General features: G+C 43.7%; 1 protein-coding gene across 1 annotated transcript in view; it reads right to left on the bottom strand.

The window, feature by feature from the left end:
* LOC129711039 (cadherin-20-like) overlaps positions 1-15,533 on the bottom strand; it is a 204,560-nt gene extending 189,027 nt beyond the window's left edge. The window contains exon 1 of the mRNA XM_055658392.1: positions 11,759-15,533. The gene's annotated coding sequence lies outside the window, so the exon portion shown is untranslated. The remainder of the gene's footprint in view (positions 1-11,758) is intronic.
* Positions 15,534-16,176: the final 643 nt, after the last annotated feature.

Genomic DNA, 16,176 nt, shown 5'->3' with positions numbered 1-16,176 from the left:
CCATGTAAATCACATAATATTTCACCTATTTACCCATCCATCCTAAGCATTATGCCCACTAATCATTATGTCCTCTGATGGCCACAAATCAGGAAGTAGTATGGTACTTATTTTGAATTTGAAGAAACACAGATGTGTTTCACAGGTCGGGGATTTAACTTATTCACTCACAGTTGCCTTTATTTCTGAGAAAGGACAATCCGCTGGTTGTAAGTACAAGTACCTGTTTGCTTTTATGTGTCCACTATATTCATCAGAAAGCCTGGTGTGTCAACGATAACAGAAACAATTTGCAGTAAGATACCTCAATTGATCACATATGCTGTTTCCAAGGTGATTCGTGGAAGCATAATCACAGAAACATTGATCTCAAGTCAAAGGAGTGATTTGGAAATTTGGTCAAGGAGGTGTGTTTTGCAAAGGGTCTAAAAGCATGACAGATGAGCTAGGATCCATCTTTGACACAATTTAGGCTTCTAAAACACATATTGCCATTTGGCTCTCAATAACAGCAGAACATTTTCTCCAGAAACATGCATTGAATGGAAGATAGTCATGCTCAAATTATGCACATCAATCAGTGATTGGTACCTCATTCATATTGTACAAGCACTCGCACCAAATAGACTGCAAGACTTCAGAAATTTGTGTCACCATCATTTTCTTAAAGAGAATTAGGATCAAGCAATAAATACTGCCCCTGCCAGCAGTGCGCAGATTCTGTGATTGAATAGGACAACAAACAAAGAAGGCAACAGGCTTAGGATAGACACAAATGCTGGAGTAACTCAGCGGGACAGGCGGCATCTCTGGAGAGATGGAATGTGTAACGTCCAGAGATGCTAGCTGTCCCACTGAGTTACTCCAACACTTAGTATCTATCTTCGATTTAAACCAGCATCTGCAGTTCCTTCCTACATACTAGTCATCAGGCTTGATTGATACATTCATTGAAAGATACAGCATGGAAACAAGCCCTTTATCCCACCAATTCCACACTGACCAGTGTAGAACCTGCTCACACTAGCCCCATGTTACCTCACATTCATTCTTTCACCATTCATTCATTCATTAGAAGCAATTTACAGAGGCCGACTAAGCTACAAATCCATGCATTTTGGGGATGTGGGAGGAAACCGGACCACCTGAAAAAAACCAACAAAGTCACGGGGAGAATGTGCAAACTCCACTTAGATAGCACCTGAGGTCAGGATTGAACCTGGGTCTCTGGCTCTGTGAGGCAACATATCTACCAGCTGTGCCACTGTGCTGCAATGACAGGAGATTTATCCAATCATGTCCATCCTGGATCGGAAAGCATTGGCACAATTCAGAGTTAACTCATCAGAAAACTGATTTCCTATTTGCTAGCCAGGTGTGAAAGATCTGAACAACTTCCCTGTGTGCAATTTACACCTACAGTTTTGCTCAAAATTACATTCAGTACTGAATAAGACCTTGTTCCATTGGTGCATCTTCTGCATCAGGACCTTAAGCTGCCTGGTTCACAATATGATACAATATGATAGAACTTTTTTTATCTCAGGAGGGAAACTGATCCGCCAACAGTCATAAAACACAAAATACATGAAACAACATAGAAACATAGAAACATAGAAATTAGGTGCAGGAGTAGGCCATTCGGCCCTTCGAGCCTGCACCGCCATTCAATATGATCATGGCTGATCATCAACTCAGTATCCCGTACCTGCCTTGTCTCCATACCCTCTGATCCCCTTGGCCACAAGGGCCACATCTAACTCCCTCTTAAATATAGCCAATGAACTGGCCTCAACTACCCTCTGTGGCAGAGAGTTCCAGAGATTCACCATTCTCTGTGTGAAAAAAGTTCTCCTCATCTCGGTTTTAAAGGATTTCCCCCTTATCCTTAAGCTGTGACCCCTTGTCCTGGACTTCCCCAACATCGGGAACAATCTTATCTAGCCTGTCCAACCCCTTAAGAATTTTGTAAGTTTCTATAAGATCCCCTCTCAATCTCCTAAATTCTAGAGAGTATAAAACAAGTCTATCCAGTCTTTCTTCATAAGACAGTCCTGACATCCCAGGAATCAGTCTGGTGAACCTTCTCTGCACTCCCTCTATGGCAATAATGTCCTTCCTCAGATTTGGAGACCAAAACTGCACGCAATACTCCAGGTGTGGTCTCACCAAGACCCTGTACAACTGCAGTAGAACCTCCCTGCTCCTATACTCAAATCCTCTTGCTATGAAAGCCAACATACCATTCGCTTTCTTTACTGCCTGCTGCATCTGCATGCCTACCTTCAATGACTGGTGTACCATGACACCCAGGTCTCGCTGCATCTCCCCCTTTCCCAATCGGCCACCATTTAGATAATAGTCTGCTTTCCCGTTTTTGCCACCAAAATGGATAACCTCACATTTATCCACATTATACTGCATCTGCCAAACATTTGCCCACTCACCCAGCCTATCCAAGTCACCTTGCAGTCTCCTAGCATCCTCCTCACACCTAACACTGCCCCCCAGCTTAGTGTCATCCGCAAACTTGGAGATATTGCCTTCAATTCCCTCATCCAGATCATTAATATATATTGTAAATAGCTGGGGTCCCAGTACTGAGCCCTGCGGTACCCCACTAGTCACTGCCTGCCATTGTGAAAAGGACCCGTTTACTCCTACTCTTTGCTTCCTGTTTGCCAGCCAGTTCTATATCCACATCAATACTGACCCCCAAATGCCGTGTGCTTTAAGTTTGTATACTAATCTCTGATGTGGGACCTTGTCGAAAGCCTTCTGGAAGTCCAGATACACCACATCCACTGGTTCTTCCCTATCCACGCTACTAGTTACATCTCGAAAAATTCTATAAGATTCGTCAGACATGACTTACCTTTCGTAAATCCATGCTGACTTTGTCCAATGATTTCACCACTTTCCAAATGTGCTGCTATCCCATCTTTAATAACTGACTCTAGCAGTTCCCCACTACCGATGTTAGACTAACCGGTCTGTAATTCCCCGTTTTCTCTCTCCCTCCCTTCTTAAAAAGTGGGGTTACGTTTGCTACCCGCCAATCCTCTGGAACTACTCCAGAATCTAAAGAGTTTTGAAAGATTATTACTAATGCATCCACTATTTCTGGAGCTACTTCCTTAAGTACTCTGGGATGCAGCCTATCTGGCCCTGGGGATTTATCGGCCTTTAATCCATTCAATTTACCCAACACCACTTCCCGACTAACCATTTCACTCAATTCCTCCAACTCCTTTGACCCGCGGGCCACTGCTATTTCCGGCAGATTATTTATGTCTTCCTTAGTGAATACAGAACCAAAGTAGTTATTCAATTGGTCCGCCATATCCTGGTTCCCCATGATCAACTCACCTGTTTCTGACTGCAAGGGACCTACATTTGTTTTAACTAATCTCTTTCTTTTTACATATCTATTAAAACTTTTGCAGTCAGTTTTTATGTTCCCTGCCAGTTTTCATTGATAATCCATTTTTCCTTTCCGAATTAAGCCCTTCATCCTCCTCTGCTGGTCTCTGAATTTCTCCCAGTCCTCCGGTATGCTGCTTTTTCTGGCTAATTTGTACGCATCATCCTTCGCTTTGATACTATCCCTGATTTCCCTTGTTATCCATGGATGCACAACCTTCCCTGATTTATTCTTTTGCCAAACTGGGATGAACAATTTTTGTAGTTCATCCATGCAGTCTTTAAATGCCTTCCATTGCATATCCACCGTCAACCTTTTTAGAATTAATTGCCAGTCAATCTTGGCCAATTCACATCTCATACCCTCAAAGTTACCTTTCTTTAAGTTCAAAACCATTGTTTCTGAATTAACAATGTCACTCTCCATCCTAATGAAGAACTCAACCATATTATGGTCACTCTTGCCCAAGGGGCCACGCACAACAAGACTACTAACTAACCCTTCCTCATTACTCAATACCCAGTCTAAAATAGCCAGCTCTCTCGTTGGTTCCTCTACATGTTGATTTAGATAACTATCCTGCATACATTCCAAGAAATCCTCTTCCTCAGCACCCCTGCCAATTTGATTCACCCAATCTATATGTAGATTGAAGTCACCCATTATAACTGCTTTGCCTTTGTCGCAAGCATTTCTAATTTCCTGTTTGATACCATCTCCAACTTCACTACTACTGTTAGGTGGCCTGTACACAACACCCACCAGCGTTTTCTGCCCCTTAGTGTTTCACAGCTCTACCCATACCGATTCCACATCTTCCAAACTAATGTCCTTCCTTTCCATTGCGTTAATCTCCTCTCTAACCAGCAACACTACCCCACCTCCTTTTCCTTTCTCTCTATCCCTCCTGAATATTGAATATCCCTGGATGTTCAGCTCCCAGCCTTGGTCACCCTGGAGCCATGTCTCCGTGATCCCAACTATATCATAATCATTAATGGCTATCTGCACGTTCAACTCATCCACCTTATTACGAATACATGCATGCATGAAATGCGCTGCAAGACAGTTTTCAGCAAATACAATTTCAAACAGCACAGAAGATAATTTGGCTTACACTGCCCGTACCAGCTCTCTGAAAAAATTATTCCCATACCTCTGTCCTTGCATCATTCTCCTCCAATTATTTCCTTAATCAACAATAGATCCAATTTCTCTTCGAAAGTCAGTACTAATTCTGCTTCCACCACTGTTTTGGGCAACAGGTTCTGGATCGTAACAGTCTGATGGATGAAATAATTTTGCCCTATCAAAACCCGATCATATGCCAAATCTGTGTCTTCAAGTTACTAAACCCCTGCCAATGAAAGATACACTCAATCCACTCCACTAACACTCCTTATCATTTCATCACATCCACTAAACTTCCTCTTAACCTTCTCTCTGCTCAAAAAAGAGAATCCCAGCTTTCTTAGCTTCATGCAACTAAAACATTTCAACCCTATGGCATACTCCACCACACCCTTTCCAAGACTGTGATGTTTTTGATGTGCCCATCTTCATTTAACTCTTTAGCAGAAAGTTCTTTATGAGACATTGTCTTCCCCACTCTCCTGCCCATTGATCTCCAGGCAGAGTCCTACCGACTGCGAAGGGCGGTGAAGGACGCAAAGAGAAGATACAGGGACAAGATGGAGTTACGGAGCAGCAGGACACCAGAAGCCTGTGGCAGGGGCTACGGATAGTAACCAACTACCGGAACACCCCACCCTCATCCGCAAGTGCCGGTACCTCCCTAGCTGACGACCTGAACTCCTTTTACGCTCGTTTCGAGAGGGGCAACACCACTCCAGGTCTGCCGACTATCGACAATACCGCCAGCGGGCTGGCTACCGAAGCTGAAGGGAGGAATGTGCACACATTCTCGCTGTCCGAGCACGACGTGAGGAGGGCACTGACACGGGTGAACACGAGAAAAGCTGCAGGCCCCGATGGCATCTCGGGGCGAGTACTCAAGTCCTGTGCTACGCAGCTAGCTCCAGTGCTCACTACATTATTCAACCTCTCCCTGGACAAGTCCGTGGTCCCTGCCTGCTTCAAAAAATCCATCATTGTACCGGTACCAAAAAATGCCTCCCCAGCCTGTCTGAATGACTACCGTCCGGTAGCCCTTACCTCGGTAGTCATGAAATGCTTTGAGAGGTTGGTGAAGAATCACATCTGCGCCTTCCTCCCTCGGAACATGGACCCGTTGCAGTTCGCACACCGTCCGAACAGGTCCACGGACGATGCGGTCTCCCAGGTCTTGCACACCGCTCTCTCCCATCTGGACAGCCAGAAGGGGGGCTACGTGAGGATGCTGTTCATAGACTACAGTTCAGCCTTCAACACGATATTGCCCACCAGACTGGCCGGGAAGCTAATGGAATTGGGGCTCAACACCTCCCTGTGTGCCTGGGTCCTGGACTTTCTCACCGCCAGGCCCCAGGTAGTCAAGATGGGAGGGAATACATCGGAGTCCCTCGCCCTGAGCACAGGATCGCCCCAGGGTTGCGTCCTCAGCCCCCTATTGTACTCCCTGTACACGCATGACTGTGTGGCTAGGTTCAGCTCCAATTAAATAATTAAGTTTGCTGATGACACTGTGGTGGTGGGCCTGATCTCAGACAACGATGAGAAGGCCTACCGGGAGGAGGTGGCTGATCTAGCACTCTGGTGCCAGGATAACAGCCTCCTCTTGAACATCAAAAAAACGAAGGAGCTGATCATGGACTTTAGGAGGGCACATCATCCGAGGACGTACACTCCATTGAGGATAAATGGGGATCCTGTGGATAGGGTGAACTGTTTTAAATATCTGGGAGTCCACATCTCTGAGGATATGACATGGGCATCACACGCCTCAGCACTCGTGAGTAAGGCAAGGCAGCGCCTTTACCACCTCAGGCAATTGAGGAAATTCAGAGTGTCTCCGAGGATCCTCCAGTGCTTCTACTTAGCGGCGGTGGAAAGCATCTTGTCCGGGAACATTACCATCTGGTTTGGGAATTGCTCTGCCAAGGACAAGAAGGCTCTGCAGAGAGTAGTGCGTTCGGCTGAACGCACTATGGGGACTTCACTCACCCCCCTGCAGGAACTATACAACAGGAGGTGCAACTCCAGAGCAAACAAAATCATGGGAGACCCCTTCCACCCCTGCAACGGACTGTTCCAGCTGCTACGGTCAGGCAAACGCCTCCGTTGCCATGCGGTGAGAACGGAGAGGTTGAGAAGGAGTTTCTTCCCAGAGGCAATTCGGACTGTAAACGCCTATCTCACCAGGGACTAACTCTACAGAACGTTTTTCCTTCCATTATTTATTATGTAAAAGAATATGTGTGTTATGATTGTGTTTATAATTTGTTTGGTTGTTTTGTTGTTTGTCTTTTGCACAAAAGTCCGCGACCAATGCCACTTTCATTTCACTGCACATCTCGTATGTGTATGTGACAAATAAACTTGATTTGACTTGACTTGATTTGACTTACAATTCTGGTCATGAGCCAGTCTGCAAATGGGCAACATAGACCCAAGAGATCCCAAGCGTTAGCCTAACCTAGCCAGAGTGGTCATTTTATTTTAGAAGTGAAAAATATTATTTTAAAGAAATAAAAGGATTTGTCATGAATCCCATGAAATATTCAAAACACATTTCAGGTTGCTAACAAGGGGACTTTCCAGCAAAGCTCTTTCCTGTCCATTTTTGAAACTATGTATAGTTGGAAAGATCAAAATAAATATTCAAAACTGCACATTCTGGATGATCCATCAAGCCAGAGTAGTACACATCAAACCACTATTATACAGGTGGAGAGTATAGGTTTCCTTTCTGCTTTGATTTGCCTAAAATAATGAATGTTGACCATGCTGCCTGGAATAGGAATGTATCAAGTCTCTTGGAATGAAGGAAAACTCAGAGGGAATGTCTTTTGGAATGAGCTTTAGACTATTTTGGGGCAACAGACTTTCTGTCAGAATCTTCGATACTAACTTTGATTAATCCCCAATGTGCATTCACATTCACTACAATCTTTATTGACAATCAGAGACAACGGAACCAATTAGCATCTGAAATGCCTTAATTTACTGCCATGCAAATTCTTCAATGCTTCTCTGTTCTCGATTTAAAAGAAGGTTGACAGAAAATGAAGGTATTTATTCACAGCAAGGAAAAAAGTATGCTTTCTATTGCCTGTCATCGTAACTAGTTGCAAATAAATCTTTAAGCATTCAAAAATTCTGCAGCTCAAGTATTAACATATTTATTCCTCCTACCTGTGCTCATGAATCTACATTGGGTCCCTGTTTTCAAAGCCTAACTTTGAAAATTCTTAACCTTGCTTTCAAATCAATCCATGGCCTTGCCTCACCCCTTCTCTCTAATCTTCTCTGACTGCTGTCTGAGATAACTGTATACCTCATTTGTATTACTCAACAGAGGCAAGAGACAAATCATATATGTTTAATTACCATATGTACCGACAAGGGAACGATGATATTCTTACTTGCTGCAGCTTAATAGGCGTATAAACGCAGTAACATACAGATGGATATATAATAATCAATGTTACAATTAATTAATAATCATAATACTAGGTAACCATAATAGTGCAAAAAATAGTCCATAGTTCAAGCAAAGACTCAGTTCATGATCGATCATAGTTGCTGAGAATAGTATGGTGTTGTGTTCAAGAACCAGGAGGTTTCTTGGAAGTAGCTGTTCTTGAAATTTAGCCCACAATGCCTATGCTGCCTGTTGTCTCTATCTATACTAATTTCATTTATCTGTATTAATCCAGTCACTTATGCCTTGGCAAGTCAAGCACTAGTCTAGATGCTTTATAAAAGTCATGAGAAAATCTGCCTCCACCACCTCTTCAGGCAGTGCATTCCAAACTCCAAGCCACTTCTATGTGAAAATAATTCCCCTCAGGTCCCTTCTAAATCTTCCACCTCTCACTCGAAACTAACGCTCTCTTGTTCGAGATATATCCACCATGGGATAAAAGGTTTTTCCTACCCATCCTATCAGCCTCCCTCGTAATGTTATAGATCTCTAACAGGTCACTCGCTTAAACTACTTCCTTATGTCTCCTACATAATTTTGTATTGAATCAAATCTTTCCCATGCAATAAATTGGGTTGTTTGTACTGCATTGAAGTTGGCATACAAATGGAATTTGTTGTTGGGCTCACAAATGCGTGGGTTCTGGTCTCTGCTCACTGGATGAAACTCCTTTGGAAAGGATAAGTTGAGAAACAAGCAGAGATGAACATTGGACGTCATGATCCAACAAATCCTCTATGTTCTGGAGCAACAAGGGTGAACCCTCACCCTGGGCATGAAAGCACGTATGTTTTTGATTATGAGGGAGACAGAAAGGATGGATAGGAAACATCTTTTGTCCATCAGTGGGTGTATCTAGCACAAGACAGCATTAGTTTAACTGAATTATGAACATAAAAACATTTTTCTAAATGCTCATCATTTTACCAGAAATATCAAAAAAAAAATTTTTCAAGCATATTTACGATGCCGTACAATGCATTCACAGTCCACAATTTCAAAGACTGAATATCTAAGCTTTAGTGGTTGAGCTTTTTCAGAACTAGTCACGGCTTAACAGATTGATAAAAATAAATCCCCGATACTGGCAAACAGCATCAGTTTACACCATCTGACCTATAGGGGATATTTCAGATTTTTTTTTAGGAGGGTGAAGATTAAAAAAATGACTGATCCATCAATCTGCCATAGAGGCAGGAAACCAATGGAGGCCCATCCAGAATGTGAGAATGGGAAAATTGCCCTCTTCAGATAGATGTTGCCAGTCTGTGGAGAAAAGAAATAATCCAAAGTGGAGGGACTCTGGCACTTGCTGAATAGGCCTGCAGTGTTCAATTGTAGTGTTCAGCCATCCCTAAATGTCCAATGTATTTGGGTCTCTCAAATACTCCAGTTGGTTGGTTAAAGAATGGGATTGGTGATGGTCTAATGGGCAAATAGCCTGATGCCTTCACTGGGCAATGATGCATTCCGTGGAAAGGGACAGATGAGCAGGAGAGAATAATTGACTATACTGGCTTTGCATGCATGTCTACACATGAGCACTTATAGGGCTTGTAGGAGCAAGCCGAAAAAATAATAAAAACATGATAACCAACTGGCAATATTTCTTGTATCAAAGAATATAATACACATTAGCTATCGTCAAAACATTTCAAATTATTTCATTATATGAATTTAAATAGCATGAGGATACAGGCACAGAGACAAGACATAGGATACGAGCTAGTGCCTAAACTCTAGGAATGTGCATAGTTATATACATAGAACAGTTATATACATAGCTAAAAGCCATATTTTTGTGTATTTAATTACAAGCCCATGCACACACAAATCTGCACACATATAGTGTGTACAAAATATACATACAGATACACATCCATGTAATATACAGCACACACAGAGACAACATTTGATCAAAGAGGGTGAGTTGAGTAACAAAGTAATTTAGTATGTGTAGAAAAGAACTGCAGATGCTGGTTTACACCAAAGATAAACACAAAAATATGGAGTAACTCAATGGATCAGGCAGCATCTCTGGAGAAAAGGAATAGGTGAAGTTTCGGGTCGAGACTCGACGTCTCGACCCAAAACGTCAGGAATTCCTTTTTTCTAAGGTAATTTAGTAATTCGGTTCAGGGGTGATTTGATTTGACATAACTGCCTCATTCTTAGTTCAAGACACATATTGTAACACTTTTCAATTTTTCTCCTTTCTCAATAATACACAAAAATAATTAAATGCCAAAAGCAGATCTAGAGTAATGACCACTTGTTTGACCAGTACATCAACCAAATGAACTGACCCAGGCCTGATCTGGCACAAAATGTCTCAACACACTTGTGAAAGAAATGTACCTGAGCAAAAGTGACCATACTATACAACCATGAAGGACACACAGTGCTGGGAAAGCTCCACAGGTAAGGCAGCAACCCTGGAGAACATGGATAGGTGACGTTTCGAGTCCAACCCCTTCCCCAGAGATGCTACGTGTCCCGCTGAGTTACTCCAGCATTTTGTGTCATCCCCCTTCTTCAGGTCTCGACCTCAAAGGTCACCTATCCATGTTCTCCAGGGATGATGCCTTATATCCACCGAGTTACTCCAACACTTTGTGTCATTTTGTGTATTCATCAGCATCTGCAGTTCCTTGCTTCTAAACTATACAACTGTATCGTGACAGGCGAAGTTCTTGATTTAGCCCATATGCACTGGTTAAAAACAATAAAGCACCACATGTCAAAGCCACAATGTCCAAATAGCACGGATTTGGTCAGTTTCGTAAATGACTTAGAGCTAACTCTGCTCCTGCAGATTCGCATGGAAGAAACTTCAAACTGCTCCCGATTCCTGAAGAAATCAAGTTCACGCTTAAGATTGATCGCTTTGAACAGCCAGCATAAACTCAAAGGAGTTGAACAGAATTTTAAACTGACGATCATCTACCTAATTGAAATGACCGTTGCTCCCTGCCGAGACAATACGAGCATTTTTTTTATTCCGAGAGTCACTTGCTTAAAAAATGTAGCAACTTGAGATGGAACAAAGGCCCTACAGCGCGGCAGTTAAGTGCTGGGGCTTTATTTTCCTATCCCGGTCCTGCAATTAATTCTAGTCACACGTTTAACAGTTAAATCTTTATCCAGTCGAGAAATACAGTCGTTGGCAGGGACTGCCATTCTCAAAGGAGAGGAAAAAAACAAGAATAAAAAGTGGCCTTTTGGCTTCTGTTGCTGTCAGCTGCCTGGCTCACTGCACTATTGCTAATAATCAGGCCCCTTCCTCCGACCTTATTCTGCACAATTTCAGCCTCCAAAGCCCTTTCTGTAGCAGGAAGATTTCTCCCGGGACGTTTTTTTTTAAATAGTCAGTGCCCTTGCTCTATAAACGGCACCTTCATCTGTCTGGATTAATATTTTGCAGTCGAAGCCAACACATATTAATCATAATTGAAGTTTCCTTTAGAACAGGCGGGCAACAAGTAAAGAGGGCTGTGCTACGTGACATCCATACCAAGAGCAGGAAGGAAGACTGCTATCAGCAGAAAGTAATACAAACGTTGTAACGGACCGGACGTTAATAAAAATACTACCCACACCTCATGTCTGTCCTTCTTCACTGACGACCGATTGCTACTCCAGTTAAATATGCAAAAACATGTTTGCTTTGTCCACAACAACAGTGAAAGGTGTCACCACCTAAATAATGTAATAAAATGCCACATTACCTCGCAGTCCTGTCAACGCGTCAATTTTCACACCTCGAAACCTTCCCCAGCCTCGCTGCCCCCCTGCAGTTTAATAAATAAGCACTCTTCAGAAAAGTTGCGTCGAAAGCTCTTCGGAGAAAATGCAAGCTTTTGTTGACGAGCGATGCCTCAGAATATGCAGGCGAGAAACTTTTTCTACATGGCTTTTGCTTGTCGAAAGTCTTGCAGTCTCCCCGCTCGCTCTCTTCTTTATTGCACGCTTCTCTCTCAGCAGCAGTGGTACTCACTCTCCGCCTCATGAATATTCCGACAGGGCGAATGCAGTGGAACTGAATTGAATTAGCCAATTGGTGCCAAGATTTGCACCATCTCGCCCCGGGGAGTTGCCCGCTTCCACGGGCTGGTGAATGCGGTGACTGTGCATCTGCCACCCCGCGGTGTCCGCGCTGCACCTTTCGCTAGACCTCACCACAGACCAGAGATGTCGTGAGACGTGCGAGCGTTGAATTCAACACATCCCTCCAGATCAAAAAGGGGAGAAAAAAACTGGGTGTAGGCTTCACTTTCCCCTTGCAAGCTTCAATAAAGCAAATCATTTAACCCTGTTAAATCTGCAGTCGTTTCAAGTGATATCAAACTCAGAATATATGGGTTGGTGCACCAATTCCCGGGCACGGCAGATGCGTTTGAGTTAATTCCCAGTTTAAATGAATATTTATTATGTGGTACACGAGGCTCGTTATTCATTAACTTACGGCTTTGAGAGGGTTGGCGCAAGTTTCACAAGTAAGAATTCACTGCCTTCAATAATGCATCCCGCTTGTTACACTTCCGCGATCTTATAATTAAATAACTTGGAATGCTTTTGCGTTTGTTTGTTTCTTTGCTTTGGCCGGGTGTCATTTGTATGAATGGATTCATAATGGCAATTATGTCATTCAAAATGTCTGTTTATTTGTATGATCACTTTATCAGTATGTAGCCAACTCTTCCAGTGTTATTGTTGACTGACCGAACGAATCTGCGGCGGTAACTTTGGGACCTGACTTGGGGATGGGGGGCGATCTTGCCTGGAAAAGTTGCTTTTGCCTGGAGCAGTAAAGGCATGCTTAACCTGTGTCTGTGTTCTCCAAGTATACCACAGGATTGTCAAGCAGTGTTGTCAAGCCGTTTATTCAGTTACAATGTCTAGGGTGATAAACTTTCCAAATATTTACATTTTCCATGTCAGCTAATTATAATTTTAAACAAGCACATCCGCTTTACTGCATGGGTCCGTGCCCAAAATAGTCACTAAATATTCAAGCAAATATCATTAGCTTGTCAATAATGTTATAAACTCCGAGAAATCACACCAATGTTCTTGTCTCCTCATCTCCCCGTGCCCCTCCATCTCACCTGCGTCTCTTTCCTTTAGTATGCTCCTGCCTATTTGACCAATATGTTGATCATCTGCCCAAACATGTAGCACTTCCTCATATGTTGTTTGTTAAAGCTTCTCTGAAAGCCTTAAGATATTTTTGCCAGGTTAAAAGCCCTATATTTTAATGCAAGTTGTCATATTTGGTGAAACAAAAATAAAACAGAATATGTAAAACAGGTGCTGAAAGAGATGTGGCGATTAAGTTTTTTTTAACAGCCCGAACAGCTGCTGGGGGTAGTGGCGAAGGCAGATACCATAGTGGCATTTAAAAAGCTTTTAGAAACATAGAAACATAGAAAATAGGTGCAGGAGTACCCATTTGGCCCTTCGAGCCTACACCGCCATTCAATACGATCATGGCTGATCATCCAACTCAGTATCCCATCCCTGCCTTCTCTCCATACCCCCTGATCCCTTTAGCCACAAGGGCCACATCTAACTCCCTCTTAAATATGGCCAATGAACTGGCCTCAACTACCTTCTGTGGCAGAGAATTCCACAGATTCACCACTCTCTGTGTAAAAAATGATTTTCTCATCTTGGTCCTAAAAGACTTCCCTCTTATCCTTAAACTGTGACCCCTAGTTCTGGACTTCCCCGACATCGTGAATAATCTTCCTGCATCTAGCCTGTCCAACCCCTTAAGAATTTTGTAAATTTCTATAAGATCCCCCCTCAATCTTCTAAATTTTATCGTGTACAAGCCGAGTCTATCCAGTCTTTCTTCATATGAAAATCCTGCCATCCCAGGAATCAGTCTGGTGAACCTTCTCTGTACTCTCTCTATGGCAAGAATGTCTTTCCTCAGATTAGGAGACCAAAACTGTACGCAATACTCCAGGTTTGGTCTCACCAAGACCCTGTACACCAAACAGACACATGAATATGCAGAGAATGGAGGGATATGGATTACGTGCAGATAGAGGAATTTAACTTGACTTTATGTTCAGCATGGACATTGTGGACCAAAGGGCCTGTTCCTGTGCTGTGTTGTTCTATGTTCTTTATCTAGCAGTGGTGGAAGCAGCTGCCAGGAGAGAAACAGCGAGTGTGTATTCATTTCATGGCTAATCATATTGCTCACCAAAAATCGTCCATGTTTTTCTTAGGATACACCTCACTGCTGAGTGCTGAGGCCAGGCACCTGCTCTCATACATCCTTGATCAACACCCCCACAGATGAACACCAGGCCATTATCTCCCAGACTGTCACTGACTTCATCACCTCTGCTGATCTAACCTTCACAGCCTCCAACCGTTTCGTTCTCCAGCCCCGCACGGCCCGTTTCTAGCTCCTCCCACAAACAGGAATGCCCTGGCAGACCCATCGTCCCTGCCTGCTCCTGCCCCACTGCACTAATCTACACATACCTCGATTCCATCCTATCCCCTTTTGTGTCGTCCCTTCCCACTTATGTCCGAGACACCTCACATGCTTATCAACTCTTTAATAAGTTTCAATTTCCAGGCCCCCATTGCCTCATCATCACCATGGATGCCCAGTCCTTCTACAAATTAATTTTGCATGGGACCCAGCAATGCCTGCCTTTTTATTGCTTACGTTGAACTGTCCTTGTTTCATGCGTACACTGGCCCTATTCCCCAAGTCTTTCTCCAATACATCAATGAATGCATCAGGGCTGCCTCCTGCACCCGTGCAGAACTAATGGATTTCAATAACTTCACCATTAATTTCCACCTTACCCTCAAATTCACCTGGACTATCTCTGACATATATCTCCCCATTCTTGATACAATACAATACAATACAATACAATACAATACAATACAATACAATACAATTTATTTGTTGTCATTTGAACCTCATTGAAGTTCAAATGAAATTTGGTTTCTGCAGTCATACATCAAGAAAAGAACCAAGACACAATACAATTTACACAAACATCCATCACAGTGAATCTCTTCCTCACTGTGATGGAAGGCAAAGTCTTATCTCTACCCTGCACTCCCCATTCTCCTCCCGATGTCAAAGTCAAAGCCCCCGGCGGGCGATGATAAATAAGACCCGCGGCCATTAAGGCCACGCCAGGCGATGTAAGGCCCCACTCTAGGTCATGTTCAACCCCGCAACTCGGGAGGGAGAAGTTGCCGTTGCGGAAGCTCCGAAAAGCGGTCTCCCATCAGGGGCCCGCGAGCTCCCGGTGTTACCGTCCATCGGACCTGCGGCTGGAGCATCCGAAGCTCTGAGGTCGGTGCGTAGCCGCGCCCCACCACAGCTCCTCCCGTTCCGAACTCGGCCAGCCCCACGATGGTGAGTCCGCAGGCTCCGTGACTGGAGCCCCCGGGTCGTTCCGGTTGGAGTCTGCTCCATGGTGCTAGGCCCCAACGACAATGGAGACCCGACAGGAAAAGGTCGGGTCCCCCGTACAGGGAAAAGATTTTAAAGTTCCCCATGCCCCGCCCCCCACACATACCCAAAAAAATTAAAAAACACTATAAACTACACTCAACGGGACAAAGAAAATAAAAAAAGACAGACGGACTGCAGAGGCCGCTGTGACGTGGGTCACGCCACCATTACAGGTGACAGACTATCTCAATGGATGTCTACTATAAACCTACCAACTCTACAGTTATCTAGGCGACATTTCGTCCCACACAGTCTCTTGCAAAGACACCATTCCCTACTCTCAATTCCTCCATCTCCGTCGCAATTGTTTCCAAGATGAGAAGTTCCATTCAAGGACATCCGAGATGTCCACTATTTTTAGTAAACGTGGATTTCAACCGGCTGTCACAGATGGATTCCGGGCCCTTGCCTCCTCTGTGTCTCGTAGTTCTGCTCTTGTTCGCCTCTCTAGACATAACAAGGATAGAGTTTCCCTGGTCAGTGTGGGCAAGTTGGGCTGAAGGGCCTATTTCCACACTGTTTCATTCTCTGACTCTTTGACTATGAAGCGATGTTGAAGAAACAATGAGAACGTTTCAGATCATGATTTTAGAATCATAATGAGGAAATGGGTCACTTGGACAAGTGAGTCCCCACTGACCA

This window comes from Leucoraja erinacea, chromosome 2 (assembly GCF_028641065.1).
Source record: "Leucoraja erinacea ecotype New England chromosome 2, Leri_hhj_1, whole genome shotgun sequence".
NCBI classification, from domain to species: domain Eukaryota; kingdom Metazoa; phylum Chordata; class Chondrichthyes; order Rajiformes; family Rajidae; genus Leucoraja; species Leucoraja erinaceus.
This window is presented reverse-complemented; position numbering and strand designations above follow the sequence as displayed.